General features: G+C 38.8%; 1 protein-coding gene across 3 annotated transcripts in view; it reads right to left on the reverse strand.

Annotated features, from left to right (window-relative positions):
- ECHDC1 (ethylmalonyl-CoA decarboxylase 1) overlaps positions 1 to 13,392 on the reverse strand; it is a 58,876-nt gene extending 45,484 nt beyond the window's left edge. Inside the window, 1 exon segment of one of the 3 annotated variants that reach the window (NM_001133414.1) lies at positions 9,278 to 9,668. The gene's annotated coding sequence lies outside the window, so the exon portion shown is untranslated. 3 annotated transcript variants of the gene reach the window in all.
- Between the last annotated feature and the right edge of the window lie 14 nt (positions 13,393 to 13,406).

Below are 13,406 nucleotides of genomic sequence, written 5' to 3' on the forward strand. Positions count from 1 at the left end.
TTGAAACTGACCATGGTGGGACTACATGACATATCAATCATGCTCTCTTTCTCTGACACACACACACACACACACACACACAGTTTACCAGTATACCACCAGTTATGATGTATGCATTTGTTCAACCTTAGAATATACTGTCAGAGTTTTTTAAAATGGCTGTACAAATGTATATTTCCACAGGCAGTGAAAGCTCCAGTTGCTCCACAAGTATCACTTGTTGTTTTTTCCATTTTAGGCATTCTAGTGGATGGTATCTTACTGTGGTTTCATTTTGTGTTTCTATAATGTCTAACGAAGATAAATCCCATTTTCTTATGCTTATTGGTCATTTGCATATCATCTTTTGTGAAGTTCCTGTGCAAGCTTTTTGCCCATTATTTCTATTTATTTGCCTTTGTATTAATTTGTTAGAGATCTTTTATTCTTCTGCTCACAACTTTCCTAAAACCTACAAGACATGAATCTCACATTTCTATCTCTAATTCAGACCTTATGCCTGTACTCCTTAGTATTGCCTAACAGAAATGCAATCCCTTACCCCTCATTTCTAGATTTATCATAGGCTTCTCAAAATCAATATCTAATCCTGAACTCATACTTCACGTAAAACCCATTACTCCTTCTTAATTCTTTCCCTTAACTATTCATTGTGTCATCAACCCTGTAATCTATGCCAGAAAACCTCTACATCAACCCAGTCTCCTTCTCTACCACCATCTCTGGTATGCAACGGACCTCCAAAATGGTTTCTTCCTTCTTATCTTTCCCTCTTCTATTACTAATATAGTTCAAACTTCATTACATATAATCTGGATTAATATAACAGTCGTCAATTAGTTGCATACTATTCTTTAGAGTAATGTGGATATAATTATAATCCAATCAGGACATTTCAAATTTAAGGTTTCTCAGTAGCTGTCTACCAAAAGGATCAAGTCCAAAGCTCTTTTTAAATTCTTACCTAAATCCTGAATCTCTTCTTCTGATATCTCTACACAATCAATACAGAACACCAAATAACCAGAGTCCCACAAATTTACCATGCTATTTTATATTATTGTTTCTCCCCTATATTGTTCTTTCCTCCCTCATTAACCTGGTAAATCCCCAATCATTTTTAAAAACTGAATTTCTATATTTCCACCTAAAAGTGATTCCCTAAGTAAAGATAATCACTCCCTTTATTTATCCCAGCTCAGTATACTGCAATAATGTTCCATTTTAACACATTCCTCAAATCATTTCAATTTTTCATTTGTTTTTCTCAGTTGGAAGGACGCTTCCTGAGAGTATTCTGAGGTACATACTTCGTGTCACTAGTGGCTACAGTACTTAATACATAAAAGGTACTTACTTAATAGTTAATGAGGGAGAATGTAGGCAAGTAAAAAAAATAACTCATCAGGCAGCCAAAAGGAATGCCACAAACTTGTTTTATAGCTATAAAAATGTGTCTAATATGTGAGTCATAAAATGTTATCAGAAACTGACAGAGAACATGCCTCATAAAGGTTACAATACAATATCCGGTTTCCACTTTAAGTCACGTGGCCTTCAAGTGACATTTTTACCAAAGTGTTTCCAATGAATACTTACCTGAACACACAGTGGGATGTAATCCCCTCAAACAGATATATTTCAAAAACTTGAGAACAGTATTTCAAAACTTTACTAACTAAGGTGGCTTATAACTACAATATTGAAGATACCAAGACCTTTCTTAAATCTCCTCAAGGAGACTGAAGTGTAACTCAGATAAATTGTGACCTAATGCACTATATTTTAGAGTTTGACAAAAAAAGTAGCGAGGTGCTTGTCATCTTAAAAAATGATATCTAAGAATAAAAACTTGATGTTATTTTTCCAAGAAAAAAAAGATGTTCTAACTTGCCACCATAAATCTTTGATAGGACCTGCTTTTAACTGTCATAACTTTATTCTTTCCCTTAATTTCAAATCTGTTATCGTCTTTCTTTGTATCCTACCTCCTTCCCACCAAAAAAGTCACCAGTTGACAGCAGCTATGGTTACCGAATAAAGAATAATGAAAGCACTGAGTGACCTACTTAATGAATTGTGATTAATAAGGTTTGGGTCAATGTGATATAAAAAACTAATAAGCAACTAATAAGGAAAGTGGTCAAATGTTACAAGTTGCAAAATATCTAAATATTTAGTATTTTCAATACTTTAATGTCTTCATCTATTGGCAATTCCATACTCCTTTTCCAAAACTCATATAGTATAACTTATGCGACATCCTTCCATCCCATTACCTGTTCTGTCAAATTAGAAAATGATACAGTATTAACTGATTCTATGGTATTAACAGATTTTAAGGTATCTAAGGCCTCCTGAAGAACTAGAAAGCTAGAGGGAACAATGATCAAACATGATTTTGCAACATTCCAGGATATTTTCAGTTAACTCAAGGGACCCTGCAAGATTTTTTAAATAAACTTCAAAATAAAAGAATCTAATTAGAATATGGAAATGTTTAGTGACACAATAAAGGCAGAATGAAAGTTTATATCACAGATGTTCTCACCACCTAATTTAGTGCAATAATAGGTACTTTATCAGTACTACATAAAATTACTGGGCATGTAGAAGAATGAGAGGATATTGTGAAACTAAATAAAATTTTTAAATGCCAAAAATTACTGCCATATAGTTAAATAATAAATTATTTAATTTTAAACAAATGATTCATTTGAAATAATGTTCCTGCAAATATTATTTTCATTCACTGAATATTATTCCCCATATTTAACTTATCTCTTTCCCTTATATAGCTCCATTACCCAAAACTGCAGTCTGGTTCAAAGACCTATTTCCCTGCTTTCCCAGAGGGATGTAAAAGTTCTGTCTATGGAAACAAAGTATTTCTGAAATTATTACCATTAGTCATCTACCATTATTAGAAAATGAGCTATTCTGGTCAAATAAACTATCTCTTTAACTGGAAAGCAAAACTTTCCTGGGCAAGGACAAATTCTTTGGCTGAGTTTCAGGTCTATGGAAAATGGAAGCAGGGAAAAGTTTTACAAATAAAATGTTGTTACCAATTACAAAGGGTGAAGTGGTTATGAAAAAAATACCAAGGATTTTAGACACTTTCTAAGTTATCACTCAAATGTAAATATCAAGTTGCCTCAAAATCTCTTAGCTAGTGGACAAAACTTAAACTAAAAATTTCAGACTTTATTGAGAAATGCCAAGCAATGGGGCTTGAAACAAATTGGTTAACCACACTGAGGACTAAGCTCTGATTTTTTAATCTTGCCCAAATTCCCACCTAAGGGGTCTGGGGAGTCATGCGCCACAAACCATAAATTCTCATCAGATGGGTTTTATTTGACTCTATATATTGTGACTTACTTTTCAATCTGACTCTGGCATAACATTGTAAGACAAGAAGAAAATATTTAACACCTAAATATATTTCCTTGCCATACCCTGAAATTGCCCTGCAAAGTTTCTTGTGGGAAAAATCCACATTCTACAGAGCCTCCCCTTCCCCCTTTGTTTTCCTTCCTTTCTTTCCAGATCCAGGAGATAATCAACTAAGAGCCAAGCACCCTTCTAGGTCTGATAAGAAACATTTTACAACCTGCTCTCTCTGAAGTCAGCTGAGAGATTCCTCTGCACAAAAAAACTTGGTCTCCACAATCCTTTATCTTTAACCTGAACATTTCTTTCTACGGATCCCAAGTCTTTAGACAAACTCAACCAAATGTCAACCAGAAAGTTTAAATTTACCTATAGCCTGGAAGCACCCCCACTTTAAGTTGTCCCTCCTTTCTGAACCAAACCAATGTATTTCTTAAATGTATTTGATTGATGTTTCATGCTTTCCTAAAATATGTAAAACCAGGTTGTACCCCAGCCACCTTGGGCACATATTCTCAGGACCTGAGGGCTGTGTCACAGGCCATGGTCACTCATATTTGGCTCAGAATAAATCTCTTAAAATATTTTACAGAGTTTGACTGTTTGCATCAACAACACCTATATTCTCATGACAGGATGTATTTAAGTTTATGTTTATAATCTCCATTCATAATCATAACCCTCCCACACTCAACCACTATTCTTTCTGTTTCACCTCCCCTTTCACTACCCTTAGACCGAAGTTCAGTGGTCAAAGTCTGTGAGAAAAATAGGAAAATATACCAAAATATATCATTCAAAATGAATTCTGAAGCTTTCTTTACTTTTTTAAAGGCAAATTTTTAAAAACATAGTAACTGGATTAGTAATTAAGACAAATATTTTAAAACAGGATGGTATTCTTTATTGGATTATTTAAAGTAGATAAGTAGATATTTAGCTGCATTCTCAGAAATAAGAACAGTTATGTTTCTCGGCATATGGACCATTAAATTTACATTTATATGTAGACTTTTCTGGCCAAGAAATGGGATCCAAGTGTATAGACACATATGCATATGTTAAGAGCATTTGGTAAGAGGTAGTTCTGTAGCAATTCAATGGCTATTAATTGAATTCCCATTAGTGATCACCCCATTGTTAGCTACTTCAGAGAGAAACAAAGCATCTTTAAAAGTTTTCAGTTTTGTCAGAGAAACAAAATATGCACACATAAAGCAAAAATAACTCAAATATCTAATTGAAAATAGAGCAAAGTATGTCCTTTTATTGAGCTCTACTAGAGAGTTCCATTAAATTTAATGTATAATCTTAACTTCATAAAAGGATATCTTTTTTTTTCCACCAGTAAACCTTTATCATGTAGTATAAGGATTTTCTTTAGGTACAAATGGATCCAATAACATTAAATCAGTGCATGGAATTATGATGCTTTATTGCCCTTCAGTATTTCTAATTTTTAAAATTCTAAGCAGAAGTACAACCAAAATCAAGCAACATACCAGCTCTGCTAGAGAGTAAAGTAAATATCAAATGTATATACTCATATACACATATATAAAACCAGAATTATCCTACATATGTGTAACCAGAATTTTTATGGTTATGAAACAGTGCAATACTAGTGTTTCACAGCTATATATTACTTATATAACAAATGACTTTTGTTCACTGAGTTGAAATTTATGTTACATTGTATTTGGCCAGAAAGAAAAGAAACACAGATGTGATGAATGAAGAAAAATACCAGTTGAGTCACCTAACCAGTACTGAAAAAGTTAAGTTTCAAAATACAGGTTATGTTCTATTTCTTAACCTAGATAATGCATCCACAGTTATTTCTTTTGTTGTTGTTCTTTAAACTCATCTTATACATTTTACTCTTTATGTATGTGTCCTACATTTACTTCTCAGGAAACTTTTTCTTTTTAAATAGAAGAGTATCATTCCAAATATTGACAGATGTCCTGTCCAGGAATTTCTTCCAATCTCGTAAACTTCCAGTTGCAAAACTAGTTTCTTAAGAACTCTACTTTACATATTGCATCAGTAGCCACTAACAATAATTACAGCCTACAGATATCTGAAATTTCTTTGTTGACAAGTCTGGCAGCTAAGCAAAGGTCCTTATTAAAGGTAACGATATTTCTTAAAAAATCATGCACAACCAGAAAACATAACAGAAAGGTACATACGAGATAAGCTGTAGCATTTTAGGGGTGATCAGGACAGGGACTGCATCTTACTCACAGCTCTTAATGCAGAATTTTACATTAAATTTTTGTGGAACTAAATGACACATAATGTGGTTATTACTATATAGGTATTATGGTACCTAGTCATCATTTTCTAAACTAAAGATAATATCTATATTTACAAAATAAGAAAAAAAGAACTATTTCAGGCCAGGCGCGGTGGCTTATGCCTGTAATCCCAGCACTCTAGGAGACCAAAGTGGGCAGATTGCCTGAGGTCAGGAGTTCGAGACCAGCCTGGCCAACATGGCGAAACCCCGTCTCTACTAAAAATACAAAAATCAGCCAGGTGTAGTGGCACACACCTCTAATCCTAGTTACTCAGGAGGCTGAGGCAGGAGAATCGCTTGAACCCAGGAAACGGAAATTGCAGTGAGCCGAGGTCGCGCCACTGCACTCCAGCCACGGTGACAGAGTGAGAGACTCTGTCTCAAAAAAAAAAAAAAAAAACAAAAAGAAAGAAAGAAAAAGAAAAAAGAACTCTCACTGTTGGGGCTTTTAAAAAATGCAAACCCAGGGGGTGTGGCTACAAGTGAGGGTATCATAGTCAGCCAAATAAATAAATAATCTTTCACTGGCCTCTGGTCAGCTTGCCAAAGAGCCACACCTTCTCCATCACTCCTAGCTGAGGAATCTCTGCTCCTCTTCAGAACGGGAGGGCAAGAGCTCCTTGTCTGGTTTTATTCATATTTACAAAATGGGTTTATATGCAACATAATCTCTATTGGATCACTAATAAAAATATTGACACTTTTTAAGAAATGAGGTTAATAGACAATACAAAGTCATTCTACATGTCTACATATAATACATATCATATAAGGGTCTAGTTAGTAGTATTCTTCCTACTTTAACTATTTGAACAGATTTTCTCACAAGACTGTCAGGTGTGAGTTAAGGATAACCTGATGCATTTTCTATAACTTTCTCAGAATGAGAGGCAATTTACCCAGTAGGTATTGAGATAAGACTTGACTCACTGTGTCCTTCCCTTCTTCATTCTATTTACTGAGGATGAAAGGAACTTGCTTTCTCCCTCTCTCCCTTTCTCCCTCCTCTCTCCTCTGTGCAACCTAGGGCTGCCTTCAATTTGGGAAGTGTCCCATTCTAAGAAGGCCAAATAGCCTAGAGCTCAGGGTTCCTTAGGAATTCTTCTAGTCTAGGGAAAATAAGCTGTCAAGGTCATGTACCAGTTCAGCTAATAAACCTGGGAGGCCTACATATTCAGAGCCAAACATAGTATGCCTAGGGTCTTGCTGTTGCCTAGAATATGCCGTTAATCAGGTATGAAGATAAACTCAATGAAGCAGATCCATGTGGGGCAGAGGCCCCAATTTCCACCTTGATAACTTTAGAATAAAAGTGCTAAAGAAACTTGATAAGGACTTAGATGGTTGCTTTAAAAGTTTTTTTTTGTTTGTTTTTTGCCTGTCTTCCATAATCCTCTGTTTAGAGGAAGAAACAAGGAGTTAATCTAGAAAATGAGGAGGGACTTATAAAAGCATTAGCATTTTGTGGGAAAGTAGAATCAGTAAACAACATATCTTCTGCTCTCATTGTAAAGGGTCTCTCTGTTCTGTCTTGATACATTATCCCTCTCTCCAACATCAACACTAAAGCAATTAGTATGAATGCCATCAGATCTATATCCTTTTACCCTCAAATCTTTAAAACATTAAATATTTATGTAATAGTAGTATTTTGCCTCATTAGACATCTTTGATCTATCACTGAAATGCCAATTTTTCCAAGAAAATCTTATAATACTTCATGTATCCTCTCCCTATTAATTCCATATTTTCTCTCTTCTCTCATTCTATTCCCTCCCACTACGTCTCTCCTTTTCACTCCTCTTATATTCCTTGTCTGTGCCAGAAAAACCTGAGAACACTGCTTAAGCCTGCTAGATTCACTGACCCCAAGTTTAGAAATCCAATTCTAAAAATTATATAATAGCCTATTATGTACACTTTCGTCCCAGTTCTAAATTCAGAGACTATCTTAGACAAAAGCTCAGTGATGAGATGACAAGGTGTTAGTCATTATTAACCTACTATAGTATCGAATAGTATAAAGTGAACAAAGCTTAAGATTCAGGTTCTGTAGAAGTATGTAGTTAAACAATTGGTATTTTGGATTTCTTCCAGAATCACAGGAAGATGAAAAGGTTCTGAAGCATTTACAATTTTATAAGCTTTCTTCGGGGTAAAACTTATGTTTAAAACTTGCCATGCAGGATGTCTTGCAGCCCCACCATAAAGAAGATTCAGTGAAGCTGAACAAGCTCACTACCAAGCCACTGAAAAGAGGAAACAAAGCCCATCTGAGATCAAAGGTCGCACTTTCCATTTTTTTCGAAGTTCTGCAAAGGTGATCTGTTCCCCTTTAGTGCACAGGAAATAAGTGAGATGTTCTCTAAAAGCCTTTACCTGTTTCACCTTATATTGTAATCAGTAAATCCAGAAGACTAATGCAAACTCATACTTGAAAACAATTAGCCTAGAGCACGTAATGGAAATCAGAAGCATTTGATTTCAGACTGTCTGTATATCGCCTGTTTGTAAAAGTTCTGATTCGGTTGTAGGCTGTCATAACATAAACTACCTTTCAAGGTTCATTACATGCCACCCACAACTCTCTCCCTCACACAGCCAAAATGCACAACTTTCAGTTCCTGAAATCCTTTTGATTTTTTCGCCATGTCAAGCTTTCGCATATGCGATCTACCTGTTACATTTTTGTCTTTCTCAGAGTAACTTCAAATCATCTCCTCTAACATAGGACTACATAAAGTCCCCTTATTGTCTACTCTCACAACATCTGTATCTCTCATCACCACTCTCACTCACTCTTTGCTGTAATTGGTTTTTTAACCAGTTCTTCCCATTAGTCTTAGCTGCAAGAGGGCATTTGCAGTGCCTAAAGATAATTTTCTTAAGACTAAACAGGGGCTTAAGAATCTGGCCACAAATTAACTCTCCAACTACCCTGTTTATTATTCTCACAACTCACTCTGTTTCAACGCCATGCTTCTTCACAGGCTGGCTTCCCTTCCTGGAACGTTAATCATTGCAGGAATCCCAGCTGATTATACAGTCGCCTTTCAGGCCAGAACCCAATAAGAAATCAAGAAAGGATCACCCGTTCTATTACTGCGCTGCTCCCTCCCCTCGTAAATTTCACAAATATACTTCTCACCACAAGCTTGTCTCTTCCAAGAGAATGCTAGCTCTTCGAAAGAAGGAGCCCTTTGTTTTCCTTGCCCTTGTCCAGTTCCTCTGCATACTTCTAGTACCTAGAGCAACAACTGCTATACAGGAGGCGCCCAGATGTGGAACAGAGCAAAGAACAGAGTGTTGATTTAATGTTGCCTGAAGTCCTTAACAGCCCCTTCAACCTATAACTTAACTGTGGTTTTAATCCCCCACACCTGTAATCCCTGTATGTGTGCGCAGCGTTAAAAGGATTATTGTAGCTCAAAAATTCTCCAATGAAAGAACCTCTACCAGAATGGAGTTGCTCATATTTCGTTCTTGAAAAGTTGGCTGCACGATATAAGAAAGTTTTAGTTAAGCAAGACAATTTAATACATAAAAGACAATTATAGAGGTCACAGGGAACATTACCTAATTTAGCACAGGGCCTCGAATGTATTCCGAAATTAAATCAGCATGTAGAAAGCAAGCCTCCTCATGCTTTTGAAAGTGTAATCTCGCGACCTCGCGGCGCGCTCTGGGAAGACGGATTCATCTCTTCCTCTCCCTCGCCGTTTTTCCCCGTCCGGCGCACAGACGGCCCGTGGCGCTCGGCACCGCGTCTCCACGTCCAGCAGGGGGCAGGCCTGCGCGGCGCTTGCAAGGGACAAGCCGCGGAGCCGGCGAGGCTCGCTGTCTGGGACAGGTTTGGAGAAGCGAGCGCTACAGTCCACTCCACGGCGACATTTTAGGATTCTCCCACTGACAACACTAAACTGAAGCGCTAAGGCCAACCCTTACGACCACTTACCCTCGCAGGCCGCGGTGGTTACTTCCTTTTCCGCTCCCCTACACACGCTCTTCCGCTTTGCGTGCCTTTGTTTCCGCTCCCCCCGGGACCATCGTGCGCGCCTGTCCTCCGTTCTTGTAGGTCCTTTCGTCTTCTCCGCGTCGTCTCCTTTACTATTCCACGCTCCCCTTTCCTTTCTCCGGGAACTTTATTCCGTTCCCCTGCCGGTTCCCGTGACCCCGGAAATCCCGCCCCTGCCGCGAGGCGCCCGCCGCTTCGCGCTCCCTCGTGTCACGGGGGAGCCCGGGTGGGCGGTCTCCTATTCTTGGGTTTGAATTTTCACTTTTGCTGCACAGGGTTAGGGCTGGGAAAGGAGGCTGCCGAACCGTACTTGTTTTCGCTCCGATAAACGTGAGAAAAAGGGGAGGCGAGGAAGCCAGTGTAGGCAAATAGCGAGAGGGGATGGGACAGAAAGGTACCGAAGGTCGATCCTTTTTAGATATTTTATCCGAGTTATTGAGGTGAATGGGTATTTAGCCAGTTTTTTTGTTTGTTTTTATCCGAATATCCAGTGTGTGTCTTGAACGTGTGGGTGTGACGTGTTAATAAAGCTCAGCAAGCTTAAAATTCCGTGCCAATACATTTTGTATGCCGCAGACAGGAAGTGCTTTGGAAGATCCTTGAAAGGGGAGGTCATTTTACACCAATATTGAGATCATTTTGTCAGAGTCGTGGAACTAAAGGTAGACCTTAGGTAGTCGATGTCAAAGATAAGCGCAGCTGGACGTTAAAGCGGTGAAAACATTCAGTTAACTACTGACAGGAAAGAGCTGAGCTCTATTTCGATTTGTGCAGAGATCATCTGGGCATTTTTAAAGGGGCATTTTAAAAGGAGAAGGGGGATATGCGGGCGCTCAGTAGAGAAAGTGAACCTACAGAGTTGTTAGTGTAAATGTGATTAGGCCAGCTGTGTGTGCGCGCGCGTTTTAACAGTTACCGCAGGATTGTATCCTCCTACGGAGGATTTTATCCTTCTTGATTACATTTCAAAGGAATGGCTCTCCGGTCCTTGAGAGAGAACTTCTAAGGGGAAAGAAATAAGTCTTTACAATTGCAAGCCCTTTAGTAAATGTTCTAAGAAAGGGATGTCAAAGACCTATCATCAGTTTTGTGCTGGTTACATCACGTAGTTAAGCTTTCTGAGGCAGTCGTCCTGGGCACAGGGCCTTATGCTGCTAAAGCTGTGCTAGAGTTTGGTCAAGTCTCTGAACGCAGGGGTTTAGATGGGATGGTCATGTTCCTGGAGTTCTGCAGTGGTCATAGGTATGATTTGAATAAGTACAGGGAATATTCTAGTCGGAGAAACAGAATGTGCCAACGCGCCGAGCAGGAAGGATAGTTTTATGGTACGGAGATGTGTATGATAGGAAATAAGTGGGAGCCCAGTTTGGACTGATTGGAAGAAGTCATTATTAGAAGTACTGTATTTAATTCTAATTTGTTATAAAATGAGCAACTTAAGCCATTTCACTGAGACTCCAAGATCACCCCAATGCTAGGCTAATCTCCATGGCGCCTAGATCTATGCCCACTCCATTCCCCATATTGGTCCCCACAGTTTCAGCCACCAGGCTCCAACACCAGGTTGGTCCCTACAGCCCCAGTCTCCAGGTTGGCACCAGTGGATATAGGCTTTAGGTCCACTCACTGCTGGTCCCTACAGCCCCAGGTTCCAGTGAACCCAGGTTCCAGGCCTGCTCCAACAGACCCAAGGTCCAGGTCTACCCCCGTAGACCCTGGCACCAGAACTACCCCAGAGGGCCTAGCCTACAGGCTACCACCCATAAACCCAGCCTCCATGATGGCCTCTGAAGAATCAGGCTTTAGGTCTTCCCCAGCACCAGACTAGACTGCTAGACTGATGTTCCACTTTTGTCCCCATGGACCCAGGCACCAGGCCCATCTCAGTACTAGGCAGGCCCCTGTCCTGTGAACACAGGCTCCAGGCCAGACCCTGTGGACTTAGATGCCTAGCACACCCACCTACCTATCTGGTCACCAGCCCTGTCTATCTGAGGGCACCAGCAGCAAGGCCACCCATAAAGCCCACAGATGACCTACCCAGAGTCTTGATAGGGTGACTGTGAGCAGCATTCCCTGCTGAATCCAGTCTATAAAGACTGGAGTGAGTGCCTGCATTTCAATAATTGCAAGGAAGATGAATAATCAGGGAAACATGATACCACCAAAGGACCAAACACCAGTAAACAACCCTAAAGAAATGAAGATCTATGAACATCCTGAAAAAGAATTTTAAATAATTCTTAGAAAAGCTCAGTGACTGCCGGGCGTGGTGGCTCACACCTGTAATCCCAGCATTTTGGGAGGCCGAGGCAGGTGTATCACAAGGTCAGGAGGTCAACACCAGCCTGGCTAACACGGTGAAACCCTGTTTCTACTAAAAATACAAAAAAAAAAAAAAAAATTAGGCATGGTGGCACATGCCTGTAGTCCCAGCTACCTAGGAGGCTGAGGCAGGAGAATTGCTTGAACCCGGAAGGCAGAGGTTGCAGTGAGCTGAGATTGCACCACTGCACTCCAGCCTGGGCAACAGAGTGAGATTCTCAGGAAAAAAAAAGAAAAGAAAAGCTCAGTGACCTACAAGAGAGCTGAAATAGGCAGCTAAATAATATTAGGAAAACAGTAAACGAACAAAATTAGAACTTTGACAAAGAGATAGAAACCATAAAAAGAACTAGGAAAATTCCAAAGCTAAAAAACACAATGACTGAACTGAAGAATTCCACAGAGAGCTCCAACAACAAAATCAAGCAGAAGAAAGTATCCATGAACCTAAAAATAGATCATTTAAAATTGCCCAGTAAGAGGAGAAAAAAGAAAAGAAAAAGAATAAAAAAGAGTAAAGAATATCTAAGACTTCAGGGTCACCATCAAGTGAACTAATTAACGCATTATGGAAGCTCCAGAAGGGGCAGAGAAAGGGAAAGGGGCAGAAAAACACAATGACAGAAAGCTTTCCAAATCTGAAGAGGGAACTAAACAACCAGATCCATGAAAGCCAAAAAATCCTAAATAGATTAAATACAAAGAGATCTTCACCAAGACACACTGCAATTAAATTTTCTAAAGTCAAAGACAAAGAAATGCAAAAGCTGCAAGAGAAGAGCAACTTCTATAAGACAATTAACAGATTTCTCAGCAGAGACCTCGAAGGCCAAGAGAGAATGGCCTGCAAGGTGCTGAAAGAAATAAACTGCCAATGAGGACGACTATACCTGGCAAGGCTGTCCTTCAGAAATGAAGGACAAATAGGGAGTTTCCCAGATATAACAAAAGGTGTTCTTACCCCTAGACCTGCCTTACATGAAATGCTAAAGGGCGTTCTTCAGGTTGAAAGGGCACTAAAAAACAATATGAAAACACAGGAAAGTATAAAACTCAGTGTAAAAGTAAGAACATAGTTAAATTCAGAATACTCTAATTCTATAACAGTGATGCATAAGTCACTTTTAACCCTAGTGTAAAATTAAAAGAAAAGTAATTATAATAATTTGTTCATGGAAACACAATATATAAAAGTTGTAAATTGTGACACCAATAGCATAAGATGTAGGAGAAGTTAAAGTGTAGACTTTTGTATGCAGTAAAAGTTAAATTGTTCGAGCTTAAAATAGACTTATAACTATGATCTTTTGTGTAAGTCTCATGATAACTCCAAAGCAAAACACTGTAATAGATACACAAAATATG

Source organism: Pongo abelii, chromosome 5, assembly GCF_028885655.2.
Source record: "Pongo abelii isolate AG06213 chromosome 5, NHGRI_mPonAbe1-v2.0_pri, whole genome shotgun sequence".
NCBI classification, from domain to species: Eukaryota; Metazoa; Chordata; class Mammalia; order Primates; family Hominidae; genus Pongo; species Pongo abelii.